We start from the raw sequence: 19,318 nt of genomic DNA, 5'->3' as shown, positions 1-19,318 counted from the left end.
TAAAACAAAACAAAAACCAAAGCAATGATACCCAAACTACTTGTTCTAGGCCATAATTTTTGTCTTTATTCACCTCTGGGAAGTTCATATAGTATTCTCCCTGAAATATCAGTTTCCATGTTCTTTAGTAAAGCACTGGAGTTAGCCCCCGCCTCCCCTTGGCTTGCCTTGACAAGTCTTACAAGTCTTTCTACTGCACTTGCGAAGCCCCAAGGGCCTATAGCCAAGGATTGGTGAATTATGGTCTGGAAACAACTCTGTCCTCTAATGCCTTTTTAAAATAAAGTTTAAAATAAAACTTAAATAAAGTTTTATTGGCACAACCACACCCATTTGTTTATGTGTTGTCATGTTACAACTGCAGAACTGAGGAGTGTGACAGAGACAGTACTGTGCACAAAGCTGAAATATTTACTGTCTGGCCCTTTAGAGGAAGTTCCCCCAACTCCTAACTGATATCATGTATCCCTTATCTCTTTGTATCTATCCCACCAGAACCAGAGTGCAGGTTCATAACTGCTCATAGTCTACATTACATGCTGAAAACAATTCCCAAGGTCCATAGAGGGTTTTCTACAGGCTGCTACACGGAGCTAAGCCCCTTTCACATGCACTAACTACATTATCCTCATAAATGTATGGAATAGCAATACCATTATTCCCATTTTACAGATATGGAAACCAAGAATTAAGAACATTTTGTAACTCATCCAAGGTTGTGCAGCAGAAGGAGGGTTCCTGCACTGGCTGTCCTGGCTGTCTGTCCTGTCAGTGTTGTAGAATGAACACACACAGATGACAGCAGCCATCACACTGTTGGCTCAGCAAGGCTTTGTGGTATCTCTCTATCTCTTCACTGGAGGGAAGTAGTTATCATTCCAAATAGAAATCTCTAAGGAAAAGAAGTTTACTAGTGAAAGCACCTAGTATACAATGTTAATAACTACTCATAACAGTTTTAGTTTTCACTCGTGAACATAACAACTCAAGATACTTTAGATTATTAAATTGGTCCTAATGGACTAAAAATTACAAACTAGAAACTGAATTTCATTGCATCTATATGACCTGCAAATTCCTAATGAGAAGACGAAAATAAGAATCATTAAGGTGGTTTGGAGGATGATGTGGCATCAAATAATGACACATGTTTCTCCTCTGGTGAGTGCCTGTTATGTAGATATGCCCCATGAGTCCAGCTTACCAGAAAACTGTAGGGAAAGCAAGCATTGGATTATTTAACCACTAAGACACCTTGTTCCTTCAAAAGCATCCTGATGGTAGCTATATTTGTATTCAAAACAGATCTATATCATGATTATTTTTTATTGTTCCCTCTTCATTAATCATTTTCTATTTAATATTCTTACTTCATGTCACTACCTTTTTCTTCCTTGGGCTGATCTTACCCTACTTTCTAAGAGGAGCAGTTTCTGCACTAGAATTCCATCATTGCTACGGAAGTCTATCTGAGACTGCAAGTCAAAGACCTTCAATTCTCTGCTTCCCAAAGGGTGTGGATAGAGAAGTACATTCATTAATTCACCGGTCTCCTTCCTTTTCCTTCCCTTAGCCACTAATCCATTTACCCAATCTGCAAATATTGATTATGTACATAATATTAGGCTCAGCCTTGGGGATATAACAATGAACAGAATTCTTTTCTTTCTTTGCCTTTAGAATTTAGGGTCTATCAAGGCACACAGAGTACTAAACAGATGTAAACAGAAGTATTAAAATTCTGAGTGATTGTAAAGGTAGGGAGAATACAGAAGATGACAGAAGCACATAGGAGAGGAGGGGTTAGGCAAGACTGTACTTAATTTGTGGGGTCAAGTGCAAAGTGAAAATACAGGGACTTTTTTGGTTAAAAAATTATTAAGAATTTCAAGATGGTGACAACAGAACATGACACCAAGTGTGGGATCCCTCTAAGTGTTGGGCTCCGTGGGACTGCAGAGGTTGCATACCCATGAAGCCAGACTTGGGGTTAGGAAAGACTTTTTGGAAAGAATACTGATCAAACTCATCCCTGAAGGTCCAGCAGGAGTTAGTTTGCACAGTGGTGGAAATGCCTCATCTGTGAGACAGTGGGGGTTAAGGCCAAGAGTACGCACAGTGTCACTAAAATTCACTAGTTAATCAATAAATTAGAGCTAGTGAACAACTGCTAGCTAGCTTATCCTTTGGCGGTACAGGGAAAGTGTAAGGTAGGTCATTCCTGCAAAATCATTTTCTATATAAGAATCATTTTAGTTCAGTTGAAAACATGGATTGAATATCCATTGTAAAAGGCAATGTGCCAAGAACTACAAAGACAAGAGGATGAATTAGAGCGGTCCCTCCCCTTAAGGAATTTAAAATCTAGTGCAATGGATGAGGTGAACATAATGGATCATAATGAAGGGTTGAGGCAGATATGTCCTGAGAAAAATGCTGGAGTGGCCGAAGTGGGGAGGATTCTACTTCCTTAGATTGGGAGCAGTGGAAGCACATCAAGAAAGTCTTCACAAATCAGTGGTGTTTGACAGTCTTTGAAGGAAGGGACTCTTCTGGAGAAATGCTTTTCAGAATGAGGGTACAATATGAGAAAGGCAATGAGGAAGAAAGTGAGGTAAAATATTTGCTCACTGTTTCATAGAACAAAAAGTTATCGAGTTTGTAGCTCAGGGTCAGACAGGCGGCTGAACTGGGAGCCTGGCGACATGCTCGGGGGAGAAGCTTGCATGGCAGGGTCTGTCTGTAGCTCAGTGGAGCTGCCCTCTGGTGAAATCAAGCTGGGAGCAGCTATGGTAGGACGTGTTTGAATATTTGAGTAGCAGGGGCAGAGTGATGGTTATCTAGGTTAGATTATGAGGTAACTGGTAGAAATGAGAATGGAATAGAAAGGCAGACTGCAGAGATGCTTTAAGTACAGGCGCTCCCTGCCTTTCATAATTATTGGATTGGGGAGTAAAGTTCAGAAAGAAGGTGTGATGGTGGGTAAACCCGAAGTTTCCATACCTAGTTATTGGTGATGCTCCTAACAAGTCAGGAGGAGAACAGTCAGGAGGAAAACCTGATTTTGAGGAGAAGAGGATATATCCAATTTTAGGCATCCACATAGGTTGTGGACCTAAGTCTTGGACACAAGGTCTGGTTGGAGATGTGGAAGTACTCTTTTCATAGTGGAAGTAAATGTATGGAACGTGTTATCATAAGGAAAGTGCAGTACAAGCATGTAAGGTTCAGGTAAATAAGCATAAAGGACACTTGGGGAACACTTCCTGGTCTTGGAGGATGACATTCTGGAGAACAAAGAACACATTTTGCTATGTGTTGGCTGTGGGGAGCTTTGCCAGAGACAGACTCTCTGGCTGGGGAAGCACTGAGCTGACATTGAATGACCCCACTGAGGTGACAGTGTTCAGATGTCAGGCTCACTGGCAGTGACGTGGTGCACTGCTGGGGTTTGAGTGTGGCTCTGCTGACATCAGCTTCTGAGGCCCCCATGCACATATGTGCATGCAGACAACTGACTACCATCCCCCTCTATTGGTTGAATAAAAGGGGGAGCAGGGGCAAGAGTCATTGGATACAGGGTGTCTTAATTTAGGGTCCCTGGGCATCCAAGGGGTCTGTGGATAGAAGTCAGGGGATCTGTGAATGCAGATAGGAAAAAAATTACATTTTTATTTGTCATTAACTATGGCAACAAACATGACAGTATTAGCAGTGCTTATGACTTTGCCATTCATGGAAATCACAGATACTTTCATATCCTGCTTTACAGTTGTAGATGAATCCATAATTGTTTCATCTGGAGTATTGATTTTGTTCAGTACTACTTCAGGATTATGGTAGTTATTAGATCCATTGCCTGGGTTGTTTTTTAAATGCATTAATAAAGAAGCATGCTGTGCCTTACTATATCAGAAACGTGTTTACTGTTTTAATAATAGCATGCCAACATAACTTTTTTGTAATCACATGCATTTCATGCATTTAAAAATATTATCCCAAGGAATGGTTCATAGGCTTCATCACTGCTGAAGTGTCCATGGCACATAAAACATTCAGGTGCCCATGGTGGGCAGGTAGAAGGCAGGGCTGCGAGCAGGGAAGCGGCTCGTTTTAGTGTAAGCCCTTATTTTATGAAACATTAAAGAGATTTATCTAAGAAAAAAAAGAAGATAAAAATCATGTATAGTAGAGTGTCTGCAAACTCACAATTATTAATAACTACACCTAAAACAAAAACAAACTAAGCAAACAACTAGAACAGGAACAGAACCACAGAAATGGAGATCACATGGAGGGTTAGCAACAGGGGAGTGGGAGGGGGAGAGAGGGGGAAAAGGTACGGAGAATAAGTAGCATAGATGGTAGGTAGAAAATAGATGGCAGGAGGGCAAGAATAGTATGGGAAATGTAGATGCTAAAGAACTTATGACACATGGACATGAACTAAAGGGGGGAATGTGAGTGGGAGAGGGTGTGCAGGATTGAGGGGCATGAGGGGGGGTAATGGGACAACTGTAATAGCATAATCAATAAAATACATTTAAAAAAGAAAAAAGATTCATATTCCTTCAAAATTATTCTGTAAAAGCCATTGGCCTTTATTTTGCCCGAAGCAATCATCTCTATTTTGTTTCTGAAGAAATTCTCTTTGCTGCAGGCCCTTTGTCTAAAGCTTCTTCTTTCAAAAGCACTGTTTATTGTAAGAGGAGAAGGGCAGTTATGATACAAAATATTATCAGTTAAAAGGCTTCTAAATGTACTCAAGAAAACCACCATCAACTTTTCTTGTGGGCTAATTAAGGATCAATTTGTCAGATTTAATTTGATGAAAAGGCTTTACTTGGAAATATCACGGTGTTTGCAGAACAGATGATGTCCAGCTTCCAAAGCTCGTGCTTCAAGCATGGATTCATTTAGCAAGAATGAAAATGATATGAAACAAAACATTCACAAAAGCTCAGCTGATGTTTTGTCAATCGGACCGTAGCAAGTTACACAATGTCATGCACACAAATACAACCACAGCCACTCACAAACAATTAAGAAGAGGAGGCAAGGAAGGAAAGTGAAATGTGGCTGGTGTTTAAAGTGGACATCTCAATGAGTGCAGCTCAGTGAGTTGGCAAATTGACAGCGTGGGCTTTGTGGACTGAAACATCCACACTTTTCTACCTAGAAGGTGCTCTCTGCAAGTATTTTGCCAGACTATCAGGTTTCCACGTAAGTGAACCATTAAGAAAGCCTTGGGAGAGGAGAGATCTTAAATGTCTTAAATGGGATGAAATCTTGGGATTAAAATAAAAATGCTAATAAGAAGTAGATTTAGAGTTTTTTTTATGGAAGTAATTCTTCAAAAACAACTTCCAAAGGAAATTCAACCCTGCCTCTGACTCTTTATACATTTTTAAGTATCGCTTTGATAAAGTGTGTACTTCAGGACACGTGATAGAAGTCCTTGCAAGTGCATCATGGATTCTGAGGGCTGGAGACATGCTGGCATCGGTGGCGATAGGAGACCTACTGGCTGACATGACACTTTCTTAGAGTTCATGCTGCTGAAGGAAAGTAAAACTTATCATCAGAGGGATGACTGGAACCCATTTTTTATTTCCAGCATCTGAAATTTACCTTTCTTTCTAAACTTGGCATTTTGCAAATGTCCTTTCGCATAATTTTTCCATAAAAGAAGGACATTTAGCACATGAAGTCGGTCCACAGCATGCCCCAACTCCCATTGCATAACAATAAAAATTAAACAGGGCATTTCTGGTGTCTGTCAAGGTGATTTGGAATATTTGATTAGAAATACTGCACAATTCTGCTTTTCGAGTGCATTAAAGCCTAAATATTCCTAAAGATGGTAATTAATAAATCCTATCTGTGTGAAGTTGTATCATCAGCTAACAGTTTTAAAAAATGAAATATGTTTTACATGTGTGTTTTACATATGTGTGGTGTTCAGAGGAAGTCCGAGGAAATGGGAAAGAGTGGTTTCTGCTCCCACAGTGCCTGCTGTGGAGGGCTGCTCAGCAAGGGAATGCACAGTAGTTCCAGATCCTCCCCTCAGAGCAGTCCCTGGACCCTAAACACAGACAGAGATCATGCTTAGTTTTATTCTCACTTCTTGTGACTGGAAGGATATCTGACTGAGCTCCTCTCAGGACAGGGATCAGTGCTAAAACATCACTGACAGACCACTGTGTGGATGGTTCTCCGTGAATGCTTCCAGCATCCAGAGCTCTTCCAGCACTTAGGACAGCACAATGCTGCTACACACGGCTCCACTGTGGGAAGGCTATTTCCCCTCTGAGTCAAGGCTCCTCACTCAGGCCCTTGACTCACTGGTCCTCTGATGCAGACACTGGCCCACAGTGTCCATGGCATCATGGATGAGACATGAGATAAATTCACACGGACTACCGAGTCCTGTGGAGGAAAAGGGACGGCGCGGCTACTCTCTCAAGGGGAGAGTGCCTCAGAGTAGCCTGGCCACTCTCTCAAAGGAGAGTGCACCAATCCTTTCCTTCACAGGGTTTTTATTGTCTTTTAAATTGCACAGGAATACAGGTAAAGTTCATTAATCATTGTCAGGCAGTAAGGATCAAACGAATAGATAATGTTCAAAGAACTAAAAGGGCTCACACTGAGTCAGGGTCTATCACCTAAAAAGTTACAAAACTTAAGGGACTAAACTAATTTCCTGCCTGGGCCTTTATAATCTAATTAATAGCATCCTCAGCAAAGCAGGTTTCACAGGATTTTACATATCCTTTCTCAGGCCTACTTGCACTGGAAAGTCCACAGTTCCCAGTAGAGGGTTGCATTGCTCCTTGTCATTGTTACAGGCTTGAGTCAGGCAGAAGAGACAAGGCAGCCTAGAGATTTGGACTTCTCACAGGCAGAATGAGGACTCAGGCTTTGTCAAGGCCGAGGGGCGAGGGTTGATCACCCCCTTTTTCATGGCCCCCCAAGTCCTTCTCTGAGGGTCATCCCACGTGATCATGCCTGGCTTAGATGGCCCCTCCCATGGGGATCTTACTGTCATTGGCTAACCGGCCAAGCAATGGAGGCCAGGCAAGGAGCAGAAATAGTGCTCCTGCTAGGGAGATAAGCTTTGTCTCCTTAGGGGCTTCTGGTCTGGAGGTCTCTCATTCAGCCTTAGCCATCAGGGGGTTACAGGTCCTGAAACCAGGCAGGGTGGTTCCCGATAGTCCTCGTTTGGGCTCTGGACTACAGAGGACATGTACTCCCTCTTCTCTATGTTCTTCAGATACTTGGTTTTATCATGACTTCCTTGTCAGTCTGCAAATTAAATCTACAAAGCCCAGTTCTTTGTCTACTTTGCATATGGAGCAATGTCCAGATTTGTCACTCTCCTTGTCACTGCTCTTTAAGTGTACCCAGTTTGTCCCTGCATCCCTCAGAGTTTGACTCAGGCCCATCATTATCCTCCTAAGAAAAATACTTAGCATTGAGCCAAGAACATAAAATATCTGCACTGTCGATTGTTGCCAGAAAATCCAAATTCGAACTTTCCACTGCCTACCTAAGAGAAAAAGTTTGGTTTCAAAGAAAACTGTCTTGAAGATATTGAGTTGGTTATTTTTCTGTATTTTTCCTACCACACCACAGGGTCTGGAGCCAACCTGACCACTGATGACCTGTGGACTTGGGCCTTGTTACCTTGATCGCTCATGGGGTACTTTCACTAAACTGTTTGATTTTTTGCTACCTTCTTGAGGAATAAAAAGCATTCAATCAATTTATCATAGTATTTTAATAGTTCATGTTGTATTTGCTCAATGGGGTGTCATGTGAGAAATTTCTCTCAGGATTTTATTACAAAAAAAACCTTTTTGCATTATGATGGACAAATTGTTGGTCACTTTAATGAGTTCATGTTGCTAGGTTTAGATTTATGTTTAAGGCATCAAAGTATTGGTGGATGACATTGAAGAACTTTCATTAATAAACTTTAATGCAGGGGTGTGTTAAACATTTTAGTGTCTCAGGCCACACTGGAAGAAGAAGAGTTGTCTTGGGCCACACAGTAAATACACCAACACTAACAAAAACTGATGAACAAAAAAAGGTTCATGCATAATTTTCGTGATAACTGCCAACAGAGATAGGCAAAAACATCCCCACAAAATAACCCCAATTATGCAGCAGCCCTTTCAATAATCTTTTAAAATTATTGAGCAGTTCTCAAGTTTGTGATCAATAATATAGAAAATGTACATATCTAACTAGTAAAGCTTAATATAAAAATTAGTAATAAAACTAACTAATGTTTTTGAGTAAATTTATGATTTTGTGTTGGGCTACATCGATAGCTATCCTGGGCCACACGCTGCTCGAAGGTTGTGAGTTGGACACCCTTGCTTTAATAAACCTTGAAAAGTGTAACAGGTGCCAAATGGTCAGAAAGAGGAAAATATTCTAAGTCGGGGACTCTAGACTTTGTATATTGATAAGCTCAATTATAACTTACAGGAATATTCTAGATATAATATTAGGTAAATGATTTATGGTAAATTCAAAAGAATGACTATGATTTCTACAAAGAAAAGTTCAAGATCAAGAAACATGAAGCTATGCTTGTTTTCTGTTTCCAGAGGTCTACCAGCTTATTATGTAAGGGAAATAGAATAGATAAAATATCTTGATTTCAGCAACACACTGGAAAGTGTTTTATAATATCTTTGAGGAAAAGAAAGAGAAATTTAAGTGGAATGATACAACTCTTGGGAGGGTTTGCACCTGGTGAAAATTCTCCAGAGATGAGCCACAGATATTTTGTAAGAAATCTCTGAAGACAAGTGTCTTGAAACAAATGAAATTCTATGGTCCATCAAACCAAAATATTATCTCTTGTATCTGGAAAACATGATGGGGTTTTGCTTTATGGAGACAGTGATCTTTTAACACATTTGTACCCTTACTGTGGCTGCTAGGAAGCTTCCAGGTGCAGATCCTTCTGGTGTACCTGTCTGTGGAATAATCTCATTCCCGACTTCTTTGCATCGTCCTATCATTACCTTGCATTCACTGTATTAGTTCAGTCACAAATATTTACAGGTATTGGGAATTTAGGTATGGTCTATGCCTAACAGAGCTTTCAGTTTAGTGGGAGTACAGACCTTCGCTTATTTTTACCCACATGTATTTTGTTAGCAGATGCAAGTACTTTTTGGATGATATAGGGTATTTGGGATATATTTGACTAAATATGAAAGTGATAAAGATGTAATTTTGAATATCACTACTCTTTACTTGGAATGGGAGTATTAATGCAGCTTGAAGTTGCATTCTTTCTGAAGAAACAAATGACACCATTGGCTCAAGTGCAACTTAATGTAAACTAAACCTAATAGACTTCTCTCACTTGGATCTCTGAAAAGTTTTACATGTTATTTTTACTTTGTATTACATTAATTTTGATTCATTTATTCCTAGCATGAATCACCAACTCTCTACTCCAAGAATCTTCAAATGTCTTACACTTGTCTTCAGAGATGTTTAAAAACCTTATGCATTGTCTCTGGAGACTTCTCACCAGGTACGAATCCTCAAAACATTATAAAACACTTTCCAGTGCTTTGCTGAATTCAAGATATTTTTATCTACTCAGTTCCCCTGATACAGCAAGCTGGTAAACCTATTGAAATATGAAATAAGCCTAGTGTAATGTTTTGCTCTTGTGAATTCATGCTGCTTTCCAGAAATTCTAGTTGTTCTTGTGAACAATTATTAGAAATCATTTTCTTACTATGCTCTCTGGAACATTTCTAGTTGCTATTGAGCTTATCAATATATCAAGTTCAGAGTCCCTTTCGTTACTCTTTTAGACACTCAGAATATTTTCTTCTCCCTGGTCATTTGGCACCAATTGCATTTCTCAAGATTTATTAACATTTATTAAAAGTTCTTGAATTTCATCCACGAATTCTTTGATACCTTATAACAAAATAAATCTGAATCCAGCAACACTAACTCATTAACGATGGCCAACAATTTGCCCATTATATATTTTCATTTTCTCTGAACCACATTAAAAACTCCCTTTTAGTTTAAAATCATGTTTTTTGATTTAAAAAAAGGCAATAGGTTAGGATTTGCATAGCTCTGCTTTCTCTGTGTCACTGTAGCAGCACTGGTCCCCAACAGTTAGGACCATATATCTATATTCCTGATTTTTGTTTTCAAGGAAAAAAGACACTTCCTTTGTGGTATGTTCTGGTTTATATGGCTTTTTAACTATCTGAAATTATTCTTAAAGATTGTGGTTCTTTAATAAAAAAATGTGTTCTCTGTTATATGCCTTCTACTTTCTCTAGGCTTAAAAATGCATTGTAAATATGTGGGTTCTTTGGAGAATGCCTGGGTGGAATGTCTGGGTAGACAAGACTGGTTTCTTTCTACAACCCTTTCTAGCTCTGCTAATCAGCCTCTGTCTATCGTTTCAAATCTTTTGTTTTTACTATTATTAAAATTGTTTTCCTGAAGCAAACTCATAGATACAGAGAACATTTTGATGGTTGGGGAATGGGTGAAAAGGGGAAGGGATTAAAATGTAGAAATTTCTAGTTATAAAAACAGGCATGGGAATGCAAAGTGCAGCCTAGGAAACATAGTCGATGATACTGCAGTAACTATGTACAGTGCCAGACGGTACTAGACTCAGGGTGATCACTTCACAAGTTACATGAACGTCTAATCACTATGTTGCACCCCTAAAACTAATATGATATTGTATGTCCACTGTAATTAAAATTTTAAAAAAGTAAAACAATGTTTTTTTTTACTCTAATTATGTTCCTTTATCTATGTTCTCTGCATGCTTCAGTCTGTGTTTTTTAAAATGGACCACACCTCCTTGAGAAGTGGTCTCAAGATGGGAACATTTAGACTTTTCAATGGTTGCCCCAGCTCTGGGTACCTATCACAAGTCTGAGTTCTGTGAAGACACTCACTCGGTCTACAATGAATTGAATTTCAGAAGTGAAATGAATCATGGCCTATCAAAATGAAATAAGAAATCCCTCTCTTTTTTTTGATAGTGGTAAAAAGGCATGTTTTTCATCCTGGCAGTTGATTGCTGAATGGAGTGACTGGGAATGATCTTGCAGAATAGAACAAGGCAACTTGAACACTATTTCTTAAAGGGCCTGAGGTCTGCGGTTTAGAAACCCATCCGTCAGGTTTGCCTCTGTAAGCTCTGTTTCTGTGTCCTCGCCAGAAAATAGAACTGAGACTGAAAACCTGTGTATACTGTTTAGGGCCAATGAATTTAACATAAAAAAACAAAAACAGTTTTTCCTATTGTCATATATGCAATGCTCACAACAGGAGAGCATTCTACTTTTATATTTTATATCCTTGTTATGTATTTTATATTCTTGTTAACCTGTTATATTTTCCTCTAGGCTAACAGCACCATCTTATTTATTTTGGTTTCCTCTGCTAGAATTTAAGCTCCATGAGGGCGAGGGTGAAACTTCATTTCCCTTATTTGCCACTTTATTACTTAGTAACCAGAATCAAGCCTGGTACTGGTTCTAATAAATTTACTTATTTATGTAACATGTATTACTCAGGGCCTGGTGTGTATGACACAGTGTTTCAGATGCTGAAGGTATAGTAGTGAATAAAATAGGCAAAATCTCTGCCCTTATAGAATTTACATTCTAGTAGTAGGTTAGGTCATAAACAATGCAGATAAATACAATGTATACAGTGTTAGAGAGTAATAGTACTAAGGAGAGGAAAACAACTCCACACACAGCAGAAAAGAATGATAGGATGCAGACTCTGGGGGGTTTTGAAAGTTTAGATAGAGGGCCAGGGAAGATTTTAATAAAAAAGTGACATTTATTGAATTTCAGAAGTGAAATTGCACCACCCGTCAAGCCAAAGCAATAGTGCATTTGGAATCCAGCCTGCAGAGGCCTTCCAGCCTGTGCCCTAAAGAACGGCTCTCATCATGCCAAGGCCTCCTTTCAAAACTCATGCTTCCTTTCTCCTCACTGTCATAGTCAAACTCCTTTGTCTGGTTTTTAAGATCCCCACCAGAACATTATTAATTCCTCCATTCTTCCAGAGAGGCCCCCTGGGCAGGCCTGTCTTCTTTCTATTTTCTGCACAATGTCACACTGTAATATAATAATGTGATATAATAAGGGAACGTCTCCCTTCTGTGAGCTGCTTCTGCCTGCCTGCAGCCACACGCAGCCAGTCACACATCAGTGGTCCCCAAGCTCCAGCTCTCTGGTCCCATTTAGCCTCACATACCTCATTGTCTCTCCCCTCCAGCTGTTTTAATGTTGAAGTGAGGCAACAAACTCAAAATTTGTGTTTTAACATAACAAATAAATACATAAGTATACTAATGAATTCAAAATGCTCACTGAGCATCTCATTGACACATGCTGCAAACCTAATTACAACAAGTTTTGATGAACACAGACCATAATTACGGCCAAGAAGCAAAGTGACTTATTTAAAACTGCTTATAATGCATGACACCTGAAAATGTAAAACATGAAACCACGCTCAGTAAAGCCTGAGGGACTGAAATAATTTGACTGGGTGTCTAAGCAAACCCTTGTGAATGACAAGGTCCTGGCTGGGTTTGAACCTGTGCGATGGCACTCTCCAGGCTGGCTAGTCACGGTATCTCCTGACACACAGCCGCTTTGGTGAGCCGAAACTTGCAGCATTGTCTCTCATTAATGTAGTTCTGGAAAATGACTTGAGGCTGCCCTACATTAGAGGGCAGTAGCGTTGTGAACCTGCAGGGCTGCAGTCAGTGAGGGGGCCTGAGTTAAAATGACCAACCAGGCAGAGATTCATCACTATGAGAGCCGTGCTGAGCCAGGCTGCCCAGCGAAGGAACAGGCAATCGGCTCCACCTGATTGAGACTGGGGCCGCATCAGGAAAGCGTGCTGATTATAGCGATGAATGAAATAAAAGTTATCTTTAAAGGGCGGGGAAGAGACAGTATTTGTAAAATCTATGTGCGTGTTCCTTTTAAAGCCATCTTTTCAAGAGATAATTTTGATGCTGACACCATGGAAAGTAATCAATCAGTTTTGATAATATGAACCCACAGGGATTAAATTTTCCAGGCTTTGTTACAAAGGGTTTGTTTATGTAGAAAGTGAGTTATGGCAAAGGTTGAAAACATATGTTAAAAAATGTTTGAAAATGTTTGTCTGGCTTGAATCATTTTTCTATAAAAAGGTTATAAATTTATTAGGCAAATAATGACTTAATCATTTCAATTTTCTATGAATATATGATAATAACCATTTTATTACCTGAAAATGAAAAATAGAAATTCTGAAGTACATTTATTTAAATATTATTATTGGGGACAAAAGTAAAAAGGAACTAAATCAGTTTAAAGTTATTTTCCCTGCAAACAAAAAGCTATTTTAAAATACTCTATTTGATAATAAAAATTTAATTATGAATTTGGTAACTTTCAACTGATTAAACCTGTATGATCTAAGTGCTTTAAAAGTAGGTTGACCCTGGAAGGTTTCCTGATGGCACCCACGCTACATGGGAAGTCTCTGTGAGGCTCTTTGTGACACAGATGCACAAGAGCACTCATCACTTCTCATAAAAACCTGTAACTAAATGAAGTCAGGTGAGGCCATGAGGGCCACAGCCATGGAGTGGGGAATTGCTACTGATTTCCTCTACTCTATTTGGCCTACAGCAATAAAGTAGTAAGGTGGCTAAAACAGCAGAAAAAAATCTTCCTGAGTAGTTAAAGGACTTTTGGCGGTAGACTTTATGATGTAGTACAACATCAGGAAGAAATAAGCTCAGCAGACAGATATCTCCAGAGTGTAATAACCATAAACTCCGAAATGACTACACAAGTATGTACCTGCCCAGGGGACAGGGAACATGTGGGTTTCTCTCAGGACCGGCCTACAGTAGCACCTGTTGCTGTTGCTGTTGCTGACCCCAGTTGAAACAGAGCTAGAAGCCAGCATCACACTGTGTGGAGTCACTGAACTATTTTATGGACCAGCAAAGTTGGCAAGCCGTAGTTAGACAGTAGGCAGCACGTACTTTCTGCTTCCAAAAATATATTTGCAGTCAGCTTAAAACACTGTCCACACACTTTCAGGGTCTGGCAAGTAATTCCTTTCTCTTCTGTTTACTTGCCAGACCCTGAAAGTCTGGTAACAGGGATGCACTAAATGAATGTGAACATCCTTGTCAGCTTGCAATTCAGTTGTTTCTGGCACTCTGATGTTTTGCTTCTGTTTAGAGAGCAGTGGTAGGAAAGCTGTGCTACCAAGGGGTCAGAAATGGCTTCTGCTACCTGGGCCCTTCAATGCATGAGACTGGTAGGGACCCAGAAGTATCACCTGCACAATCCAAACCACCCCCCCACACCAAACATTTCCCATTTGTTGCCATAAGACATTCTAGGCTGCTTTTTGCCACTAATTATTGCCATATTCAGGAAAGGAAGGGAAAGAAAATTTACAGAAGGGATGGTCAAACTTTTCTCTACAGGACTGCACAATAATATATTATTAGACTTCTGAGCCGTATGCCTTATCTTGCAGCTACTTATTATCTCTGCAGATGTGGTGCACAGCCACAGACAATATGCAAGTGAATGGGTAGGGCTGTAGTCTAATATGATTTCATCTATAACAACAGGCAGTAAACCGTATTTGGTACACAGGCTGTAGATAGCCAACCCTTGATTTCAAGTTGAGGGGCAATGATGTGATTTCCACTCTCAGCTGGCAGACAACTGTAATTCCCCTGTTCTCCATTCATCCCCAAGAAAAGTTTTCAGTGTATCTCCTCCTACTCAAGTCCTTGTGGTAAAAGCTCATGTGAGTGTACTTTTACTCCAGAATGTTTCAGACTTAAAGGTTTTCATTCAAAATAAATTTAAAGCATGGGAAAAAATTCATCTATAGAGCAGAATGCTTCTTGTCTCTTTAAATATAAAACTAACCACAGGACAAATAGATGTAGGCAAAGTGATGTCACACGTTTGAAAGTTCTTTAGGCAGAACTAAATTTAATACTACTTTGTAATCGACAGAACTGAGAGAAAAAGAGTTTCCTTTCTTTGTTATTCCCATTTTGTCATTTGATTTACATAAAAGAAGCACCAATTGATTAGAAGAGTATTTGATCTTTGTCTTCTGTTTAATGTTACTTGGTGCAAAATGTTAATTGAGCAAAGAGGAATAGTAAATTAACCAGGAACCATATCATCTGCAATCAGTGTCAGGCAACTTTTCCATTGCTGTAAAATTTTAAGAGCTTGAAAATTTTTCCAGATCATCTCTCTCTGCCATGAAGTTTTGAGAAGCAGAAAGTAATTTAGTATTCTTGTTTCAAAATGATTTTCCACAATAATTCAGTCTTGCAAGGTATTTCTACAAAACCCTCACCCTTCAATAAAAGCAAATGCAACCTGGCTGGCATAGCTCAGTGGATTGAGCGCGGGCTGCGAACCAAAGTGTTGCAGGTTTGATTCCCAGTCAGGGCACATGCCTGGGTTGCAGGCCATGGCCCCCAGCAACCACACATTGCTGTTTTTCTCTCTCTCTTTCTCCCTCCCTTCCCTCTCTAAAAGTAAATAAATAAAAAAAAAATAAAAGAGCAAATGCAATAATGTGCCTATATACATACACATTTTTAAAAGGCATCTGAGAATAACTCTTTAACACTAAATGCTTGAAGAAAATCCATAGCATCTCTAAAAAGTATTGTAGACTCGGGGGTTTTTATATTTTTCTTTCTATGGAGTACATAAGCATTTTTTTCAGACAGGGATTTCCTTTTTACTAATGAAAAATTTATAATTCTATCAATATGATATAACTGATAACCAAGAATCTAAAGCCAATAGACTATTAACTGAAGGCCACATGGTTTGAAAGTGGGACAACTTTTTCTACTCATTTTAGGCAGCAGTGAATGAATGAATGGATATCGTTTTCTTCTGTTTGCTGAGATGTTTTCTTTTTAGTTTGATTTAGAGAGCCAGGGAGGTTTGGTGGAACCTGTTAGATTAGGCATTAGATGTAGAAGGCCTGGATTTTTGTTTAATTTCATTCACTACTTCCTATATCAAAACTTGTAATAGTTAATTTTATGTGTCCCCTTGACTGGCCACAGGGTGCCCCGGGTGAACATTATATGTGAGTGTGTCTGTGAGGTTGTTTCCAGATGAGATTAGCTTTTGAATTGGTGCCCTCAGTGAGGTAGATCGTCCTCCCCGTGAGTGAGCATTAGTCCAATCTCTTCACCTTAATAGAACAAGGAGTAAAGAAAGGAGGAATTCACCCCCTTTTTCCTGCCTCACTGCTTGAACTGGGGCATCTCCTCTTGTCTTCTCCTGTCTCTAGTCTGAGGTTTACCCCATCCACTCTCCTGGTTCTCAGGTCTAAGGCCTGGAATTACAATTACATCGTCCGCTCGCAGGTGGCAGGTTATGGGACCTTTCAACCAGCTGGTTGTGTTCCTCTGGAGAACCCTGACTAATGAAGAGCTCTTGGTCATATCCCCTATCTCCTCCGAGCTTTAGTTTCCTCATTTGTAAAGTGAGACATTTAATATGTGCCTTAGGTACGTAAGTTGTGATTTTGTATGTGATGAAATAAAAGCCTTATATAAACAGTGGGTACTCTTGTGAGAGGATTATAAAGCCCTTGAGGGCAGGCCTTTTTCTCACTTCTTTGACTTTAAGAAAAATTCATTGAACACCTATTAGGTGTCAATATTACCCACCAGAGCTTTATACAAAGAAACAGCTCAATAATTATGAACTTGTATTATTAAGTGCTATGTTTAGTATTCATCTATTCACTAGTACATGGAAAATGCTGGTTCCTTGGAGACATTTTCTGTTTCTACATTAGATTTCTGAAAGGCAGAATTTGAAAACCAGCTTTCTGGCATGGCAGCTTGCATCTGGATTGACAGTGGCTGGCAGAGGGAGAAGTAGTGATGTGTTCTGTTACAGTTAGAGAACTTCTTTACCAGGAGCTAGGAAGGTGGTGCAACCTGTGAACCATGCAAAAGCCATAACAAAGGATTTTTCCTGTTTCTGCTGACAAAGGTTCTGTCACAAAACTCATTAGGTCATATTTAAAACCTCCTCTAAAGTCTAATTCTCCTCAACTGGGTAATTAGATTTGGTATTATTGAAACTCCGCCTAGAAAATACCACTGCAATTTCTATTTTCAGATCATTGCATTGATATTGTATACCTGTGCATGTGTAATACACATATGGGGTAATCAAATTACTGAACAGTCACATTAAGGTTTAGATACTTAATCCATGGAAGCTTGTAGTAATTTTGATCTATAATCGCAGTGGGGTGCAGTGAGGAATGAAATATAGGGGGCAAATAAACATAAGCATGCTTAAGTTTAGGGGGAATATTTCTTTTTTAAAATTATTTTTTATTTTTCAATTACAATTGACATACAGTAGTAGTCTCAGATGTACATTTATATAACTTATGGAGTGATCGCACCAATAAGTCTAGCACCCATCTGACACCATGCATAGTTATTACAATATTACTGGCTGTATTCCCTGCTGTACTTTACTTCCCCATAATTATTCTGTAACTATCAATTCGTACTTGTTAATCTCTTCACCTTTCTCACCTAGCCCCCCAGCCTCCCCTCACCTGGCAACCATCAGTCTGTTCCCTGTATCTATCAGTCTTTTTCTATTTTGTTTCCTCATTTATTTTGCTCTTTAGATTCTGCATGTAAGTGTATTCATATGTCATTTGTCTTCCTCTGTCCAACTTATTTAACTCAGCACAATACCCTCTAGGTCCATCCATGTTGTCACAATGGCAAGATTCCATTCTTTTTTTTAATGGCCGAGTAACATTCTTTTGTCTATATACACCACGTCTTCTTTATCCATTTGTCTATCGATGGACAGTTAGGTTCCTTTCATTTCTTGACTATTATAAATACTGCTGCAATGAACACAAAGGAAATCTTTGAATTGGGGAAAATATTTCCTGGCAGCACCTGTCCCAGAGCCAGTCTTCTGTGCAGGTCTTTAGCATTCCTTCCAAACAACTCAGCAGTGACATCATTAGACATCAGACGATTAGAGGCTGACATCCTACAGAGTCCTCTCATGTACTTGCATTTCTAGGATCCACTATATGCTTTTAGGTAGCATTGAGAGTAATAGAACTAAGGACAGATAACGGAGAAAGAGCAACATTAGTTGACTAATTCTGTGCCCATGATACTGAACTCAATACAGGGACTTCCTCTGACCTTTAATCTGAGGTCTGACAATCTGCCAAGCAGGAAATGGATTAGCTTAAAAGGACAACTAGAAGTAACCAGATAGCCAAGTAATCCCTGGGAGATAACAAGAGACAGAGGAGGGTGATATAGAGGTGGAGGAAGCCAGAAGAGAAAATTTCTGACCCAAACCAGGATGTGATGAGAGTCAACATACCACCCAACACAACTGGCAAACTATCTACCCAAGTGAGGAGAGACCACTAATGAGTGAGCTAAATTATTAGGTTGAACCATATGAAATTGTCTTTATTGTATTGCAGAAACAATTAAATTTTGGTAATTTTACGTAGTCCAATCATACATGTTACACCTGTGTACTTAGCCAAATATATATGTATACATTTATTTACACTTGGGTTCATATATATCTTTTTCCCACATTAAAAAAATTCCCTTAAGAATACTACCTGAAGCAGATAAAGGAAATAATGGTTTCCCAAGCTGACAACAATATTTACAAAGTATTTGCTTTTCCTAGAGGCTTCTGGCTCAGTTACTTTCAAATTTGGTTATCTTTTCAGATAAGAAAATCTTGTGTTTTAGGCACAAGTAGCTTATTAAGTATTAAGGAATACCTGAATTTGTCACTTTAAAAATAAAATGTATTTTTAAGAATGAATACAGTGAAACTGAAGAGCAACCAAAAGGTTCTTTCTTACAGAAGCCAAACTATAGTTAGGAATTGCAAGATGGCTATTTTCAGCTTACTCCTCAGCTTGTTAGTTTCAGATATAAATTTATCACATACTGATTGGATGACTAGCCAAAAAAGAGACCACATTGTTTATTCTCATCCCTGAAGTCAGCTATCCTTGAGAGATGAATAAACAACAGGTGTTCAAGTGTACAACACAAGTTGTTGACCTTGGCACTTCAACTTGGTTTTGATTAAGATATTGTACTGTACACCTGTTTGTGAATATTGCATACACACATGTGTATATACACACATACATATATATA

General features: G+C 39.2%; 1 protein-coding gene across 3 annotated transcripts in view; it reads right to left on the bottom strand.

Moving 5' to 3' along the window:
* The window catches only part of KCNQ5 (potassium voltage-gated channel subfamily Q member 5), a 503,899-nt gene that overhangs the window by 172,928 nt on the left and 311,653 nt on the right, over nt 1–19,318 (bottom strand). The window lies entirely within an intron of this gene.

This window comes from Phyllostomus discolor, chromosome 4, assembly GCF_004126475.2.
Source record: "Phyllostomus discolor isolate MPI-MPIP mPhyDis1 chromosome 4, mPhyDis1.pri.v3, whole genome shotgun sequence".
Classification (NCBI taxonomy): Eukaryota; Metazoa; Chordata; class Mammalia; order Chiroptera; family Phyllostomidae; genus Phyllostomus; species Phyllostomus discolor.
This window is presented reverse-complemented; position numbering and strand designations above follow the sequence as displayed.